General features: G+C 47.9%; 1 pseudogene; it reads right to left on the reverse strand.

Annotated features, from left to right (window-relative positions):
* Window positions 1-1,733: 1,733 nt before the first annotated feature.
* Window positions 1,734-14,752, reverse strand: LOC123114655 (probable glucan 1,3-beta-glucosidase A; annotated as a pseudogene).
* Between the last annotated feature and the right edge of the window lie 2,052 nt (window positions 14,753-16,804).

The raw sequence follows: 16,804 nt of genomic DNA on the forward strand, positions 1-16,804 counted from the left end.
GGGGGTCGACCCCGTGCACACGGGGTATCCAGAAACTTCAGTTGTAACTTCTTGGATACCATAGCTAGCACACAAGTGAAAATATGGTGGTAGGAGTGGGAAGGCTTGTGTATATGGTTTTGACGATGGCATTCCCACACGACATAAATCCATAATGACCCCTCTTAGTACTGTGCTTTTTCCTACGACTCAAATGGAACCAAAAGAAAACCTTTGAGTCACCGGTAAACCACGCCTTTGATATTTTTGAATTGGGGGTCGCACACTTCAATCAATGATAACATCGAACCAATATCTTGAGATAAACCATAGCAATTGATATTAGTTCCACTAAGGACATTGTTATCACACCAAAATATAATATAAGTGACACTTGCACTTACACATAAGTCGTTACAAATTTATTTCAAGACACATAGAAAACATACCCTAGCTTTTCAAGGAGATGTATCCATTGTTGATCATCCAATCCATACTCGAGTGGTTGTTTAAATTTGTGAGAGTCCAATGGGCCCATCCAAATGTTGCCTTCCCATATACATCCATCTCTGCATTTGCAAACATCTCGTACTCTTTCTTCACTGCATTGGGCACCTTCCACTTAGCCACCCATTCTCCCACGGAAAATATGTCATCCATGCCACATGAAATGCATGAACCGATTATTGGCAACGGATTGCCGTCACCAATAATGATCTTAGGTGAAAAATTGGCTCCATAGGTCACGATTTGGCCCGTCACCAAAACTGGCCGTCAATGACAAGATTAAGTTCGTCACCTAAGATGCGAACTTGCGTGACGAAAAATTGGCATCGTCAAAAAATTATTTTCTGTGACGACGCTTTAGTGACGGTGGGGTTGACGGCCGAAAAACGTGACCAGGCCTGGTGACGATAATTTTTTACGTGACACAAGTGAACCATCATAAAATAGTCCACATTTTGTAGTGAGCTAACCAGGATATTTTTTATGATGAAACTAAGCTTCACCTAATGGCGAAGCATGCATGGCTGCACACCAGACAAGACAAACAAAAAGAAGTAGAACTACCTCGGTATATTGTGGCCAGAAGCATGATTTACTCAATACTAGGCCTCGTGATTTAGAAGCGAGCTTCTTGTTTAAATAAAATCAAATTATGAGTGAAGTCCCATTTTATATTTCCATGTGAGCTATGTTATTTAATGAATGTGCATCTTTAGTTGATACTGTTATTTTAGCTTAGCCAGGAGTTGAGATGTCTCCACTATCTCTACTCAATGTTGTTTTTGTGTCGTATCACCTAGCTGGTATATTGTTAAGGTATAAATTAACAGAACAAAAATCACACTCATTTTTGGTTTTTTAATTAAAAAATTAGATGCTTACTCTGAACAATATTTCTTTAAAATATTTTTTGTCATCAACTTATACTACCTTTCATAAACTCTCTCATGTTTTTAAACATCAAATTAATTATTGTTCCCACAGCAACGCACGGGGTATCAACTAGTTATCATAGACTCCCATATTGAATTACATGCACCAAACGGTTCACCCAAGCCTAAGCTCATGGAGAAAAGGGGATATATATTTATACACATGAGACATGTGTTGCAAATGGCCAAATACTACAATTTTATTCAACTCGAATCATTTTTCTAGAGATGTATCCATTGTTCTAGAATTTAGTTTCATGAGTCGTTATAGACTTATTTCAAGAGACATGAGTAACGACACATAGCAAACATATCCTAGTTTTTCAAGGAGATGTATCCATTCTTGATCATCCACTCCATACTCCAGTGGTTGTTCACATTCTTGAGATTCCAGTAGGCCCACCCAAACGTTGCCTTCCCATACACATCCATATGTGCATTTGCAAGCATTTGGAACTCCTCCTTCATTGCATTGCGAACCTGACACTCAAACACCCATTCACCTGTGGAGAACATGCCATACATGGCACATCAAATACTTTCACTAAATTCTTGTAGAAATGGGGACAAAAATATACATGCTCCAAAACCAAAAGGGGCCAAAATATTAGTTACACTCACCTACAAAGCTGAGAGGACCATTTTGTTTCGTCACAGTGCTGAGAGCGCTTGAGTAGTTGGTCTTGATAAAATCAATGTTCTGCTGAACGGTGAAACTATCAAACATGTTGTTGAACAACACGTAGTAATGCACATAGATGACAGATCGGGTAACCCGCCGGCGAGCCCGAGGATCTTTGTTGGGTCCGGGGATGACAAACAGTTGGACATGATCACGTGGGCCTCCGACGAGTACTTCCTGACGGCGTTGTACCCATCGCGATGATACGTTTCCAGGCTCTCCAGAGACACCCCGGGCACCAGCGGCTCGTTCATCAGCTCAATAGAGAGGAGGCTTGGACTTTTAGCGTACCTGGATGCAAGGAAATCTATCACTTGCACGGTTTCTATGTTGTTAGCATCGGTGGTGCCCCAGTCTTGTGAACCATCCTTGTAGGAACTATGCTCAAAGGGGTTTTGCAACCCAGGAGCTGCGTGTAGGTCAATGATGACGCCTAGATTGTACTTCCTGTTTACGCACATAAATTGAGCATTTATAAAGCCAAATATGCCCTAAAATAATTAGATGTTTAAAAAAGGAGGATTAACCCCTGGCCAAAATGTAATTAGATAACAGAAGCTTTAGTTTGCTCATGATGATGCCAAGATCAACCCCTGGCTTGAAATTTCTTGAAGTTGACCCGATCATTGGTTTCTACATTTAGCACCATTAGATTACAAGTTTCTGAAGGTTGCTTACTCCGCCCATATGAATGCCTTGTCCAACGTTTCAAGTGAACCTCCAACGTAGGGTGCAGGAGGCCTGGGGTCGTTAGCGATCCATCATCCCACTGGTATTCTCACTGCGATCAACCCGCTTTCGGAGATGAATCCGAAGTCATCTTCCACTATATATGTGCTCTAGTGTTTCTGCCAAACATGTAACATTCCAAAAAATTGACGTGCCAAGAATGATATGTATTCCTAACTTCGAGAGAGAGAAATGATACTTATTCCTAGTTTAGCTATGAACCCTGCCAACTTTGGGTATCTACCTTGTCAAGACAATAAAACCACACTTCTCGCAAAAATAGTAATAATAGAAACACACGATCAGTTAGATAATATAATACTAAGTTCTTGGCACAATGATCGCCACTAGGTGCCATGAATAGTTCCCACTTCGAGTTGGTTTTTTATGCAATAATTTCAAACTAGGCGTATCAAATCAGATTATCGGCACAATGATCGCCACTAGGACTCATTCTTGGTTTCCTCGTGCAAGTGGACTAATATATAATAACACAAGAGAATCAATGAGGAGGGAAACCACCGAGGACAGTGATCTCCGCATCATGCATGATAAGCAGAGCAGTGGCCACAGTGATGTTAAATGTATTATTTTACCCTGAGAATAGGTGTAGCTTTTGCCGTCCCATAGCCATTGCAGATTTGGTATTCCCCTTGGAGGCCAGAAACTCTGGTCACCGCGAACACCGACGGGTCGTCGTCGCCCCAGCACTGGTGGAAAAGGGCCTTTGGTCGCGGTTCGCAACTGCCATTAGTCGCGGTTGCGCAACCGCGACCGAACGGGCGCGACTAAAGGCCCCCCCTTTAGTCGCGGTTGCTTAAGAACCGCGACTAAAGGCCCGTCCACATGGGCGCCAGGTGGCCGTCGGGGCGGAGGACCTTTAGTCGCGGTTCTTCTGGCCAACCGCGACTAAAGGCCGCCGCAGGTTTAGGGTTTTAGCCCCCCCCCCCCCTTAAACCTGTTTTCTGTTTAATTTGTATTGTTTTATTTCTTTTGTGCTTTATTTTAATTTTGAAGGAGTTTCATATATTCTACGGTACTACATACATGCATATGAATGTACAATTTCAAATAAATTTGAAATTAGAACCAAAAAGAATTCAAGAGGAATATACAATATATATTCAATATCATCGGATGACCATATACAATTTTGAACAAGTTTCCATACATGATTTAATGCATATAAAGTTCTACGTCCTCGTAATAGTGTTCTCCTTTAGGATGGAGGACTTCCCTGCTGAACCATCCAGCTAGTTCCTCTTGAAGTGGTCGGAAGCGAGCTTCTGGACTAAGCATCCACCGGAGGTTATTCCTCTGAGCATTGGTATCACTCGGAACCCGCTCAGAGGTGTATCTCCGGATCATCTCACAGACATAGTATCCACATAGATTGGTCTCCGGTGGCTGAATATCCCCAGCATTCTTAGCCTTTAACATTTTGAATTCTAGCTCTTTTTTGAATTCACCGACCTTTGTATCTACGAACCGTCTCCAAACCCTACGAGGCAAAGAAAATTAAATGAACAAGAGAGTTATTAATTAGTTACTTGATATTAGGAAATGAACGAAATAGGCCGATCGATATAGAGCGCAAATGAATGAAAATAATTACTTCTGCAGCATTCTTCTCATGCCGCCCCAAAGCTTTGGATCCATATTCACAGAGTCGTGGACGAGACATTCTGAGGTGTTAACTTTAATTACTAGCAGAATCCAGTGGAACCTGCGGACACGATACATGCACAGTACGTCATGCATAACTCATCGATTAGCCGGCCACATACCATGCATGGAGTAAACAAAAGAGAATGTGCTCAAGACAGAAACACTCACTCAAAATGGTAAGGAAATAGAATATCACTTTTGAGTTCCTGCTTTGTAAGAAACTGCCACAGGTCTGCCTCCACGTCGGCGGGGTAACGCTCCAACACATGTCCATTAACGATGTGTGGGTCAATGAACCCAACATCATGGATGTTCCTTACTCTGCATTCCTTAATCTTCATTCTGCATGTATAATAGCGGACACAACAATATAGTTAGGACATATATATAGTGCAGGCAATATGAACGAGATGGGGTAGAAATTAATAAATCACTTACAGAACGTAGCAACTGATGATAGATTTATCGAGCTCGCGCAGATTGAAAAGCTGGAACAATTCACTCAGTTCAATTTGTACATAGTAATGTTTGAAGTGATGCTCATGTCTAACTTCCGCATAAATATATTCTTTGGCGTTTTTATTTTTTATGTAACCCTTGTACCATTTCAGCAGACCTTTCATTTGTGGAGGTAGATCCTTTTCCTGCGCAGGCTCGACGAGAGGCCCATTCTTGACATATGTAATTACTACCTCCTTCACTGGCGCCTCATCAAGGCCTAACAGTTCACGAAGAGTAATACCTAAGTTGGCCGCTTGTTCTCTGGCACTCGTTACAGTCAATCCCTGTGCTGCCGCAGCTTGTATGATCTCGGGGGCATCCGGACAGAAGGCTTCCACTATAAGCGGGGCAATCGATTGTTTACTTTGTTCCCCGAGCTGGGCAACTTGTTTCCCGCTTTTTTTACTTTCGGCCTTCTCCCGCTCTTTGTTCTCCTTGAACATGAGTGCCTGCCTGCGAAGTTCACGTGCATAGTCGTTAGGCAGATTCTTCGCGGCTTGGGACGGTGTGCTCAAAAATGACTTAGCCCACTTCTTTTGCTCATCAGAAAATACTGGCTTGGGCTCGGGCTCTCTTTTCTTCTTGCAGTCCGCCTTCCATTTCTCCAAATCAGCAGCCGCGGCCGCGTCGACTTCCTCGGCACTACGTTCCCAAGGCCTTGTGGGGAGAGGCTTCAGTGATGGCTCCGGTACCTTTGTGGTCTTAGGTACATAAGGGTCCGGGTTAATAATCCAGGACTGCTTCTGCTTCTTTGCCGGAGGTGGATTGGGGGGCGGCGTCTGATCACCCGCCGGACGAGGACTGGGGGGCGGCGGCTGATCACCCGCCGGACGTTGTGGACTGGGGGGCGGCGTCGGCTGACGTGACGGAGGTGTAGGTGAACCGCCACCACCACCACCACCACCACCACCACCACCGCCACCGCCACCACCACCACCGTAGGGGGGTGGACTTGTTGTCCTTGGCGCCTCGCCTGGAAACTTGATAAACTTCTTTTGCCATAGAATGAAATGGCGCTTGACATCTCCAAGTCTTTTCTCCCCTTCAGGTGTAGCAATGTCAATCTCCAGGTCCTCAAACCCTTGGACTATGTCCTCCACCGTGACACGAGCATAGCCATCTTGAATGGGGTTGTTGTGGTGGAGTGCTCCAGGTAAACATGGTAAAGCACTGCCGATGGCTACCTTCATGGACATGTTCCCGATAGGATAATACAGATGACATTCTTTCATCTCCTTTATATCGTCCACGGGGTAGCGAGGAGGCTCCGGTGAAGTAATTTCGACCACCAGAGGCTCCGGTGCAGTAATTTGGACCACCAGAGGCTCCGGTGCAGTAATTTCGATCGTCGGTGCATCTGCACCAGCCGGTGGGGCCTCCGTGGAAGCCACGCTGCTTCTCCGCTGCTGGCTTCCGAGATCCGCTGGATGATCTTCATGCTGCACCCGAGCTGCATCTCTTTCGGCTACTAGTACACTCATGGTTTTCTTCATCACATCCATTTCCGATGCCAACCGCGCCACAACATCTGCTTCCCGATCCATCTTTCTCTTACGGCTTCTGTAACCGTACGGGTCATCGTTCTGGGGGAACCCTATTTTCCACGGAATGTGCCCCATGCCTCGTACACGTCCTCCGTGTTCAGGATTCCCGAGGGCTTTTGTCAGCGCGTCGTTCTCTCTGTTGAACTTGATCTTCCCCTGTTGAGCATCCCTCATTGCGTTAATAAGGGCTTGGGTGGGTTTAATTAATTTGCCCCGGTAAACACACTCCCCTGTCTCCGGGTTCAGCGTTCCCCCATGCCCGTACCACCAGCTTTTGGCCCTTGGGTCCCATCCCTCCGTACCTGGACGGATTCCTCGCGCCCTCAGCTCGTTCTCCATCTTCTCCCACCTAGGCTCCCAAAGGCGATACCCTCCTGGCCCCATAACATGATTGTACTCCTTCTTAGCCGCATTTTCCTTATTTTTTTCGATATTTGAATGAACTGCTCCGATTTCTTTTGCTTCACAAATTCTGGCCAATCATGTTTCAGTTTCTCATATTGTCCTTTGAAATCCGGAGTCTTGTTCTGCTTGACAAAGTCATGGGCTAGATTTTGCTTGAATTTCCGGAATGCGTCGGCCATCTTATGAAGAGCGAACTGTTTGACTAGCCTCCTCCTCTCCTTGTTTTCCTCAATCTTGTTACCCTCCTCATCGAATTTGTTGTATTCCGGAGGTAGAACGAAATGTTCCATAAGCTTCTTGAAGCAATCTTTTTTTGTTCTCTTATCGACAAAAGTGAAACCATCAATTCGTGCCTTCTTTGGCTCATTCCACTCCTGGACGGTGATCGAGACGTTGTCTCTAACAATGGCTCCGCATTGGCTGACAAACTTGGTGGCGTTCTTGCGGGGCTCCAGCGGCCTGCCGGTTGCACTGTCGACAACCTCGATGGTGCATGTTTCTCCTTGTTTCATCGTCTTGGTTGCGCCACGCTTTGACGACGTACTCGATTGTTTCGACGATCCGGCCGAGGGCTAAAATAAGAAAGAGTCGCGCGCGTTAGTACACACATATTTATTCAAATCAGTTAGTTTGTATCACCAGAGGCTCAATGTATATATATACCTCGGCGCCGGAGGTGGTTGCTACTTCCATTTGAAGATCGTCGTTTATCGACGTTTGTTCGGCATCATCTTGCTGACGGCGCCCTTCATCTTCACCGTCAAGGTTCAGATAAGAAGAGATATCATCTTCTTCTTCTCCGGTCGGCACATATAGAATATCGCCGTTTATGATGCCGAACATATGTGCTTCACCGTCCGGATCATAGTTGTCCATAATCGGGTCAGCTCTATCGTCCGCCATTATGTCAGTCCTGAAAACATGTAGTAAAAACAAATTAATTAAGTGAAGAAGGGGGGCGGTGGCGGTGGCGGTGGCGAAAGGGCGGTGGCGAAAGGAGGGGGCGAGGAAGGGGTGGGAGAGGGTGTCGCGGTAGAGCGCGAGACGGGGCGGCAGACGACGGCGTCACGGAGAGGGGAGGCGAGGACAACACATTTATAACCCTCGCCGTCCCCTCTCGATCCCTAAAAAAACACCGCGCGCATCGCCGCCCCCCTCGCCGCCCCTCTCCGTATAAACAAATTGTCCGAACAGAGCTTGGAGTAGACTGGCTAGGGTTTGGCCAGGGATGCGGATGGAGACGAATATATGTGGGGTCGGGATGGCCCATGTGCAGGGCGGGGGGTGCTGGCCACACTCTTTTTTCTTTTCTTTTTCATTTCATTTCATTTTTTCTTTTCCTGTTTTTATCCTTTTCATCTTTAAAACAATTCAGTATATCAAAATATAGCAATGAAAAAAGATATTTGAGAAATCATAAAATGTATGTGAATTCAAAAAAATGAATCATAAAATGTTCATGGATACAAAAACATTGTGATTTTGCAAAAAAAAAGGTTTTCAAAAAATATTGATGATTTTGTGGAAAAAACAGGAATAAAAACATATTGTGTATTCAAAAAATGTTTAGGGATTTCAGAATAGTTCACGTATTTAATTTTTTCACTGATTCATGACATATTCGTGAATTTAAAAATTATTCGTGTATTTCAAAAAATTGATTTTATTAGACACAAAAAATTCTTTCACGTATTTTCACGTATTTAATTTTAAAAATTCTTTCTTTTTTCTTCTTCCTTTTTTTCTTCTTTCTTTTTTTCTTCTGTTGTTTTCTTCCTTTTTCTTTTTTCTTCCTTTTTCCTTTTTTCTTCCTTTTCTTGTTTTTCTTCTGTTTTTCTTTTGTTTTCTTCTTCCTTCTTTCTTCTTCTTCCTTTTTCCTTTTTCTTTCTTCTTCTTCTTCCTTTTTCTTCTTCCTTCTGCTTCTTCTGCCGGCGCGCGGAGGACGGCAGGCAGGGCCAGCGGGCGGCGGGCGGCGGGCGGCGGGCGGCGGGCAAGGGCGCAAGGCACGGGCGGCGGGCAAGGGCAGGGCACGGGCGGAGGCGGCGCTCACTGGGGACGGGGGCGGCGGCGCGCAGGGCTTCGGCGTCGGCGTCGGCGTCGGGGCAGGGCTTCGGCGTCGGCGTCGGCCGGGGCAGCGCTTCGGCGTCGAGAGAGAGGAGAATGGGAAGTGGCAAAACTGCTAAGTGCAGTATTTATAGACGCACCTTTAGTCGCGGTTGGAGAGGCGGACCGCGACTAAAGGTACCCTTTAGTCGCGGCCCGCCACCCCAACCGCGACTAAAGGGTACCCTTTAGTCGCGGTCCGCCTCCCCAACCGCGACTAAAGGGTTTTGGCGCCGCTTCCGTTCCCGCGCAGAAAGACCCTTTAGTCGCAGTTGGGGACAACAACCGTGACTAAAGGGTACCCTTTAGTCGCGGTCCGCCTCCCCAACCGCGACTAAAGGTCTGTGCTAGAACTGGCGCGGTGCGGTGGGATGTTTAGTCCCACCTCGCTAGCCGAGAGGCTTCGACAGTGGTTTATAAGCGCGGCTGCGCTCACCACTTCGAGCTCCTCTCAAATGCAGGCTTACGGGCCTATTCTGTCACTATGTGCCTGTGGGCCTACTCGGCCTTCTGCGGGCCTGAATCCTGGCCCTTTAATGGGTTTCTAGTCGTATTCAGGCCGTGGTGGCCCAGTAGGTGGCATATTTTCTTTTTTTCTTCCTTTTTTCCTTTTTCCTTTTTTCTTCTGTTTTTTTCTTCTGTTTTTTTCTTATGTTTTTCTTCTGTTTGTTTTTTTCTTCTGTTTTTCCTTTTTTCTTCTGTTTTTTTCTTCTGTTTTTTTCTTCCTTTTTCCTTCTTTCTTCTTCTTCCTTTTTCCTTTTAAAATCAGAAAAATAAAACTAATTCATTTTAAAATCTTAAAAATACAATTATATATCAAAAAAATCAGAAAAATAAAACTAATTCATTTTAAAACCCCTTGAAGGTTTGACAAAAGGTTTGATACATCATTCAGTTCATCGACCAAATACAAAGTTTGGTACAATAAATTATTACACATCAATTCTTCCCTTGTGTCCCTGCTTGCTTACGATTGTGCTGTATCCATGGAGCATCCTCATCATTTAACTTAATGCTTGGGTCAATGTTCACTTTGAAGGGCGGAATTTCACCAAACATATTATAATCTTCTGACATGTCTGTCTTGCCCTCCACTCCCACGATGTTTCTTTTCCCTGAAAGAACAATGTGGCGCTTTGGATCATCGCATGATGTACTGATCGTTTTCTTATCTTTCCGTTTCCTCGGTTTGCTACTCATGTCCTTCAAATAAAAAACCTGAGCGACATCTTTGGCAAGGACGAATGGTTCGTCAAGGTAACCAAGATTGTTGAAATCCACCATTGTCATTCCGTATTGCTCGTCCACCTTTACCCCACCTCCTGTTAGCTTGAACCATTTGCACCGGAACAAAGGGACCTTAAAGGAGGGTCCATAGTCAAGTTCCCATATCTCCTCTATGTAACCATAATATGTGACCTTTTGCCCATTCTCGGTTGCTGCATCAAAGCGGACACCACTGTTTTGGTTGGTGCTCTTTTTATCTTGGACGATCGTGTAAAATGTATTCCCATTTATCTCGTACCCTTGGAAAGTCGTTATAGTCGAAGATGGTGTCTTGGCCAACATGTACAGCTGATCTACAACATCATTGTCATTCATTAAATGTTTTCTCAACCAACTGCCGAAAGTCTCCATGTGGGCCTTCCTAATCCAGGATTCAGGCTTCCCCGGGTTGTCCGAGCGTAAAATATTCTTGTGTTTCTCAAAGTACGGAGCCACCAAGCTGGAATTGGTCAGTACAGTGTGGTGTGCTTCAGTCAGAGAATGGCCGTCCATACATATCGTTGATTTCCTTCCGATCGTGCCTTTTCCACTTAGTCTCCCCTCGTGCCGCGATCGAGGAAGACCAATCGGCTTAAGGTCAGGAACAAAGTCAACACAAAACTCAATTACCTCCTCATTTCCATAGCCCTTGGCGATGCTTCCTTCTGGCCTAGCACGGTTACGAACATATTTCTTTAATACTCCCATGAACCTCTCGAAGGGGAACATATTGTGTAGAAATACAGGACCGAGAACGAAAATCTCTTCGACTAGGTGAACCAGGAGGTGCGTCATAATATTGAAGAAGGATGGCGGGAACACCAACTCGAAACTGACAAGGCATTGGATCACATCGTTCTGTAACCGTGGTAGAACTTCTGGATTGATTACCTTCTGAGAGATTGCATTGAGGAATGCACATAGCTTCACAATGGCTACTCGAACATTTTCCGGCAGGAGCCCCCTCAAAGCAATCGGAAGCAATTGCGTCATAATCACGTGGCAGTCGTGAGACTTCAGGTTTTGGAACTTTTTCTCCGCCATGTTTATTATTCCCTTTATATTGGACGAGAATCCAGACGGGACCTTCATACTGCTCAGGCATTCAAAAAAGATGACCTTCTCTTCTTTGGTCAGAGCGTAGCTGGCACGACCTTGAAACCATTCCGGATGCCGGTCATCAGGGTCTTTCAAACGTTGCTGGTCCTGCCGTGCTTCCTTTGTATCATTTGTCTTCCCATACACGCCCAAGAAGCTTAGGAGGTTCACGCAAATATTCTTCGTAACGTGCATCACGTCGATTGTAGAGCGGACATCTAGGACTTTCCAATATTCTAGCTCCCAGAATATAGATTTCTTCTTCCACATGGCTGCGTGCCCGTCAGCTCCCTTCGGAACTGATTGTCCGCCAGGACCCTTTCCAAAGATGACTTTCAAATCCTTGACCATATCAAATACCTCAGCACCAGTGCGTTCCGCAGGCTTCGGCCGGTGATCTGCCTTGCCGTTGTAATGCTTGCCTTTCTTTCTTACTGGATGAATTTTCGGAAGAAATCGACGATGCCCAAGGTACACGTTCTTCTTACAATTTGGCAAATGTACACTTTCAGTCTCATGTAAGCAGTGCGTGCATGCATTGTATCCCTTATTTGACAGTCCCAAAAGGTTACTAAGAGCAGGCCAATCACTGATGGTTACGAAAAGCAACGCTCGTAGGTCAAATTCCTCTTGTTTGTGCTCATCCCACACACGGACACCACCCCACAGCTGTAAAAGTTCATCAACTAATGGCCTTAGGTACACATCGATGTCGTTGCCGGGTTGCTTCGGACCTTGGATGAGCACTGGCATCATAATGAACTTCCGCTTCATGCACAACCAAGGAGGAAGGTTGTAGATGCATAGAGTCACGGGCCAGGTGCTATGGCTGGAGCTCTGCTCGCCAAAAGGATTCATGCCATCCATACTTAGAGCAAATCTTATGTTCCTTGCGTCAGCTGCAAAATCTTTGAACCATCTGTCGATCTTTCTCCATTGCGTTCCATCTGCGGTGTGTCCCAACTCCCCGTCCGACTTACGGTCCTCTTTGTGCCATCGCAACAACTTGGCATGCTCTTTGTTCCTGAACAGACGTTTCAACCGTGGTATTATAGGAGCATACCACATCACCTTGGCGGGAACCCTCTTCCTGGGTTTCTGGCCCTCAACATCGTCACCAGGGTCATCGCCTCTGATCTTATAACGCAATGCAGTGCATACCGGGCATTCATTCAAATTCTCGTATTCACCGCGGTAGAGGATGCAGTTGTTGATGCATGCATGTATCTTCAGAACCTCTAAACCTAGAGGGCAGACAACCTTCTTTGCTTCGTACATACTGGCGGGCAACTCGTTATCCTTTGGAAACATATTCTTCAACATTTTCAGCAAGTTTTCAAATGCCGAGTCAGCTACACCTGCCTCTGCCTTCCATTTCAGCAAATCCAGTGTGCAGCCCAGCTTTTTTAGACCATCATCGCATCCGGGGTACAGCGCCTTTCTGTGATCCTCTAACATGCGATCCAAATTCTCCCTCTCCTTTTCAGTTTCGCAGCGTCTCCGTGCATCAGCAATGGTCCGACCAAGATCATCAACGGGATCATCACGTGCCTCTTCTTCACCTTCCCCTTCACCTCCAGCATCCTCCATGAAAGTATCACCGAAATGAGCAAGATAGCTTTCATCGATGAAATCATCCCCTTCTTCATCTTCTTCCATTATAACCCCTCTTTCTCCATGCTTGGTCCAACAATTATAGCTTGGCATGAAACCGTGCCGAAGCAGATGCATGTGAACATCTCTTGAGGAAGAGTAACCCTTCTGATTCTTACAGATAACACATGGACAGATAACAAAACCCCCCTGCTTGTTCGCATTAGCCACTACGAGGAAATCTTTCAAACCCGTAGTGAACTCGCCGGAGAGTCGGTTACCGTACATCCATTGCCGATTCATCTGCATTATTATAATATAAAATATATAATTAACCATCATGCATTTGTTAAACTAACTAGCTACAAACAATATAAATTAAACAATGAACTGCACACATGCATATTTTATCAATGACACACATGCATGAAAGGTTCAAGTTGCTAACCGCGATCGAGGAGGAAAAAATAAATGAGGAACCTCAAGTGTGGCTCCAACACTTCATATCATGTTTGTTTCACCCTCTTAGGGCATTTCATCAAACACCTTGTGTGCATAAGAGGAACCAAAAGCAAACCTACACCCCCTTGTGAAGCTTGTGAAGAGAAGTGGCACCAAATGGCTAAGTGAGCATGCTGAACTGGTATATATAGGGGAGGAGCTTTAGTCGCGGTTGGCCTGGCCAACCGCGACTAAAGGCCTTTGCGCACCTTTAGTCGTGGTTGGCCTGGCAAACCGCGACTAAAGCCCCTCACGTGCACCAGCTGGCCACCGAGCGCCCTGGGCCCAGGCCTTTGGTCGCGGTTCGTCTGCCGAACCGCGACTAAAGACTTCATTAGTCGCGGTTCCTACAGTTTCGCGACTAATGGGGCTGGACGGAAGCCTCTTTTTCTACCAGTGCAGCTGGTGCTCTGGCCATAGTTCGTCGTCAACGAGCCATCTTTGTTTGCCTGCACGCCACCAACAGAATGTGACTAATAGTTTGGATTATGAAAGAAAATGAGATTTCTAATTACTTTTTTTTGTGCTAGTCAAAACCCCTAGACAAGTCCCATCGCAAAAAAAAATTCCCTAGACAAGTCAACGTTGGAGGCTCAGGTTGAATAATGGAGTATTGGTTTTGAACGCACATGCATGCACCTTGCTGGCAGACACTTGTTGCCCAGTTGGCAAATAATACGAGTACTGCAGAGCAGACCAACATGCTAGTGGAAGTATTTCTTATTATCTTTACCTACAAGAAGAACCCGTTAGGCGCCATGATCCGCATCCTGTACTTGTCGTTGGGGCTGCGCACCAACTGGAAAGTCTCCGGCCGCCTCGGCACCACCCCCGTCGCAACCAGCGAGCCGTCGCTCTGGACGCTCACGAACTGGTTGCCGAACACTTTGAAATTGAATTTCACCTCGTTGACCCGCCACAGCTTGAAGGTCTCCCAGCCAGGCGGAGGAGCGAAGGGCAGCCGCCGCCGAGCCGGCCCTGGAGATGACGGCGGAGTCGGCCGAGGCACAAGCTGACGCGGCAGCCAGGGACCGAGCGGAAGCTGAGGCCGCAGAGAGGACGGCGGAGGCCCTGCATGGCCAGCCTCTGCAACTCGTCATCCCCCTCCGCTTCGCGCCCCCGGACGTCCCGGAGCCCCCGCCGGAGGAGATCGGCCACGACCAGCCGATGAAGGAGAGGGAGGGGGCGACGTAGTCGTCCTGGAGGGAGAAGTGGTGCCGCCTCCATTGGCCAGGACCGGCCATGGCGGCCAGCCCAAGGTGCCGCCTGAGCAGCCGACTGCACAAGCGGATCTTGTGGTCTTGTCGCCGACACATCGGCATGCTGCGAGGGCGGCTTCAGAGCCGGATCCACAGAGGGCGGCCGGCTCCAGCTCGTTGTCGCATGAGCTGGAGTCGGCACCTGCTAGCTCGCCAGGGTGGACGCAGGGCGGTGGGACGGCCGCGCTGAACATGGCGGCGCAAGACGTCCACAGCCGGCTTCAGGCTCAAGCCACCGCGCTACAGCAGTGTACCCGAGAGTTTCTTGCGACACGAGCGGTCGTTCGGGTGAGTTCTTTTGTTCTTGAATTCTTTCCGTGGGGGCGCGTCAGCGCACCCACTGGGTGTAGTCCCAGAGTTCCGAGTCGGCTGCTGAGCAGGAGGCTTGGAACTTCTTCGAAGACTTTGTTTTACTGATTTGCTCTCGCTTGCTTCTTCGTCCCGTTTGCAGGATTATCACAACCTCCACGCCGCTACCTTTAACTCCCAAGTCCGGGAGGCAGACAAAAGGACCGCTGATCTGTCGAACAGCCGGCGTGAGTGTCTTTGACTTTTTATCTCATGTGGGGGCGCGTCAGCGCACCCACTGGGTGTAGTCCCTGAGATTTGGGCCGACTGCTGAGCAGTTGGGTCGGATCTTTCTTGCCGACTTCTTTCTTAATTTCTTCTTCCCATACTGGCAGGAGCCAACGCCGACTTGAGGTAGCAGCTGGGTGTGGCCCAGACAGCCCTTCGGACCAAGGAGGGCGAGCTCAGTGCCTTGGCTCAGGAGCGTGACCGCCTGGCCAAGAGACTAGCCGACCAGGAGGAAAGCCACAAGGCGTCCCTGAAGGCGGCCCAGGACAACGATGCCGCCCTCAAAGCCGAATACGAGACCGAGGAGGCGTGCTGGGCGGAGGGAAGGCAAGCTCTGAGCGAAGGCTACGGCCGTGTCGAGGAATTGGTTGATGGTAGGCCTTCTTCTTCACCTCTTTCTTGTCCTTGCAAGTCAGTTTATCTCCTGACTTGCTCTGTTTCTTCTTCTTTGTGAAGAGTACTTTCCTGGGCATTCTGTCGCCGCCAACCAAGCCATTGAAGCCCACCGAGAGGCCCGTTGGCAGGTTGGGGTTGAGATCGCGTCGGATACCGACCGGTCGCTTGAGCAGCAGCTTCTGGCGATCGAGGCCCGCCTCCAGCCGGCCTACCGCATGCTCCGCCGGCTTCAGCATGCCGGGGCACAGGTGCTGGCCGCCCTTTGGCCTGGCGACGTAATTCCTCGCACCCCAGCCGCACTGCCGACTGGCTGGAGGTAGCCGTCGGCCGCCTTGAGGCCTGGAAGGCTTCAGCAGCTCGATCTGGCGCTCGACGGGCGCTAGAGTTTGTCCGGGCTTGGTACCCTAGGCTGAACTTGGATCAGCTGCGCACCTGGCGGTAGGAGGCCGACGAGGAGCTGGAGGCGGTGTGGCCGGCTATCATCCAGTGTGCTTCGGCGATCGCCGACTTCACCGAAACCAGCGCCTTTGCTCCTGAGGTGAACGAGGACGGTGTCGCGCAGCCGGAGGAATGGTTTGGGCTGAACCCGGTCGATGGTGAAGACTCGGCGGAGGAGATTGATTCCAGCGACGAGGGCGAAGAGGAGGAGGAGGAAGACGGAGAAGATGTTGTGCCGGATGTCGGAGCAGCCGGCCAGCCTCAGCCTGACCGTGCCTCCAGCAACGAGGCGCGCGCGAATGCTCCGCCTGCCATCGGCGACGATCGGGCCGAGACTCGCCAGCCGGCCACTCCTCCAGCCGACACTGCCATCTCCACCATTCTTCCTGAAGCTCCGGGCGCTCCCTTGGCCTGATTCACCATTTTACTTTCCTGCTAGTCACTCTTTGAACAGACTTGTTATTTTTGTGCAATTCCACCCACTGGGGGTGTATTCAAACTTCGTTGAATGCCAGCCTTTCGAAGGCTTTGGGTATAAATATTATTATGCACGTGCTTGGCTTCCATTCCTACTTGCTTTTTATCTTTTTGCTTTTTTCCTTTGCCGCCTTCCCTTGGTTGCCGCCT

The sequence above is a fragment of the Triticum aestivum genome, chromosome 5B (assembly GCF_018294505.1).
Source record: "Triticum aestivum cultivar Chinese Spring chromosome 5B, IWGSC CS RefSeq v2.1, whole genome shotgun sequence".
Taxonomy (NCBI): Eukaryota; Viridiplantae; Streptophyta; class Magnoliopsida; order Poales; family Poaceae; genus Triticum; species Triticum aestivum.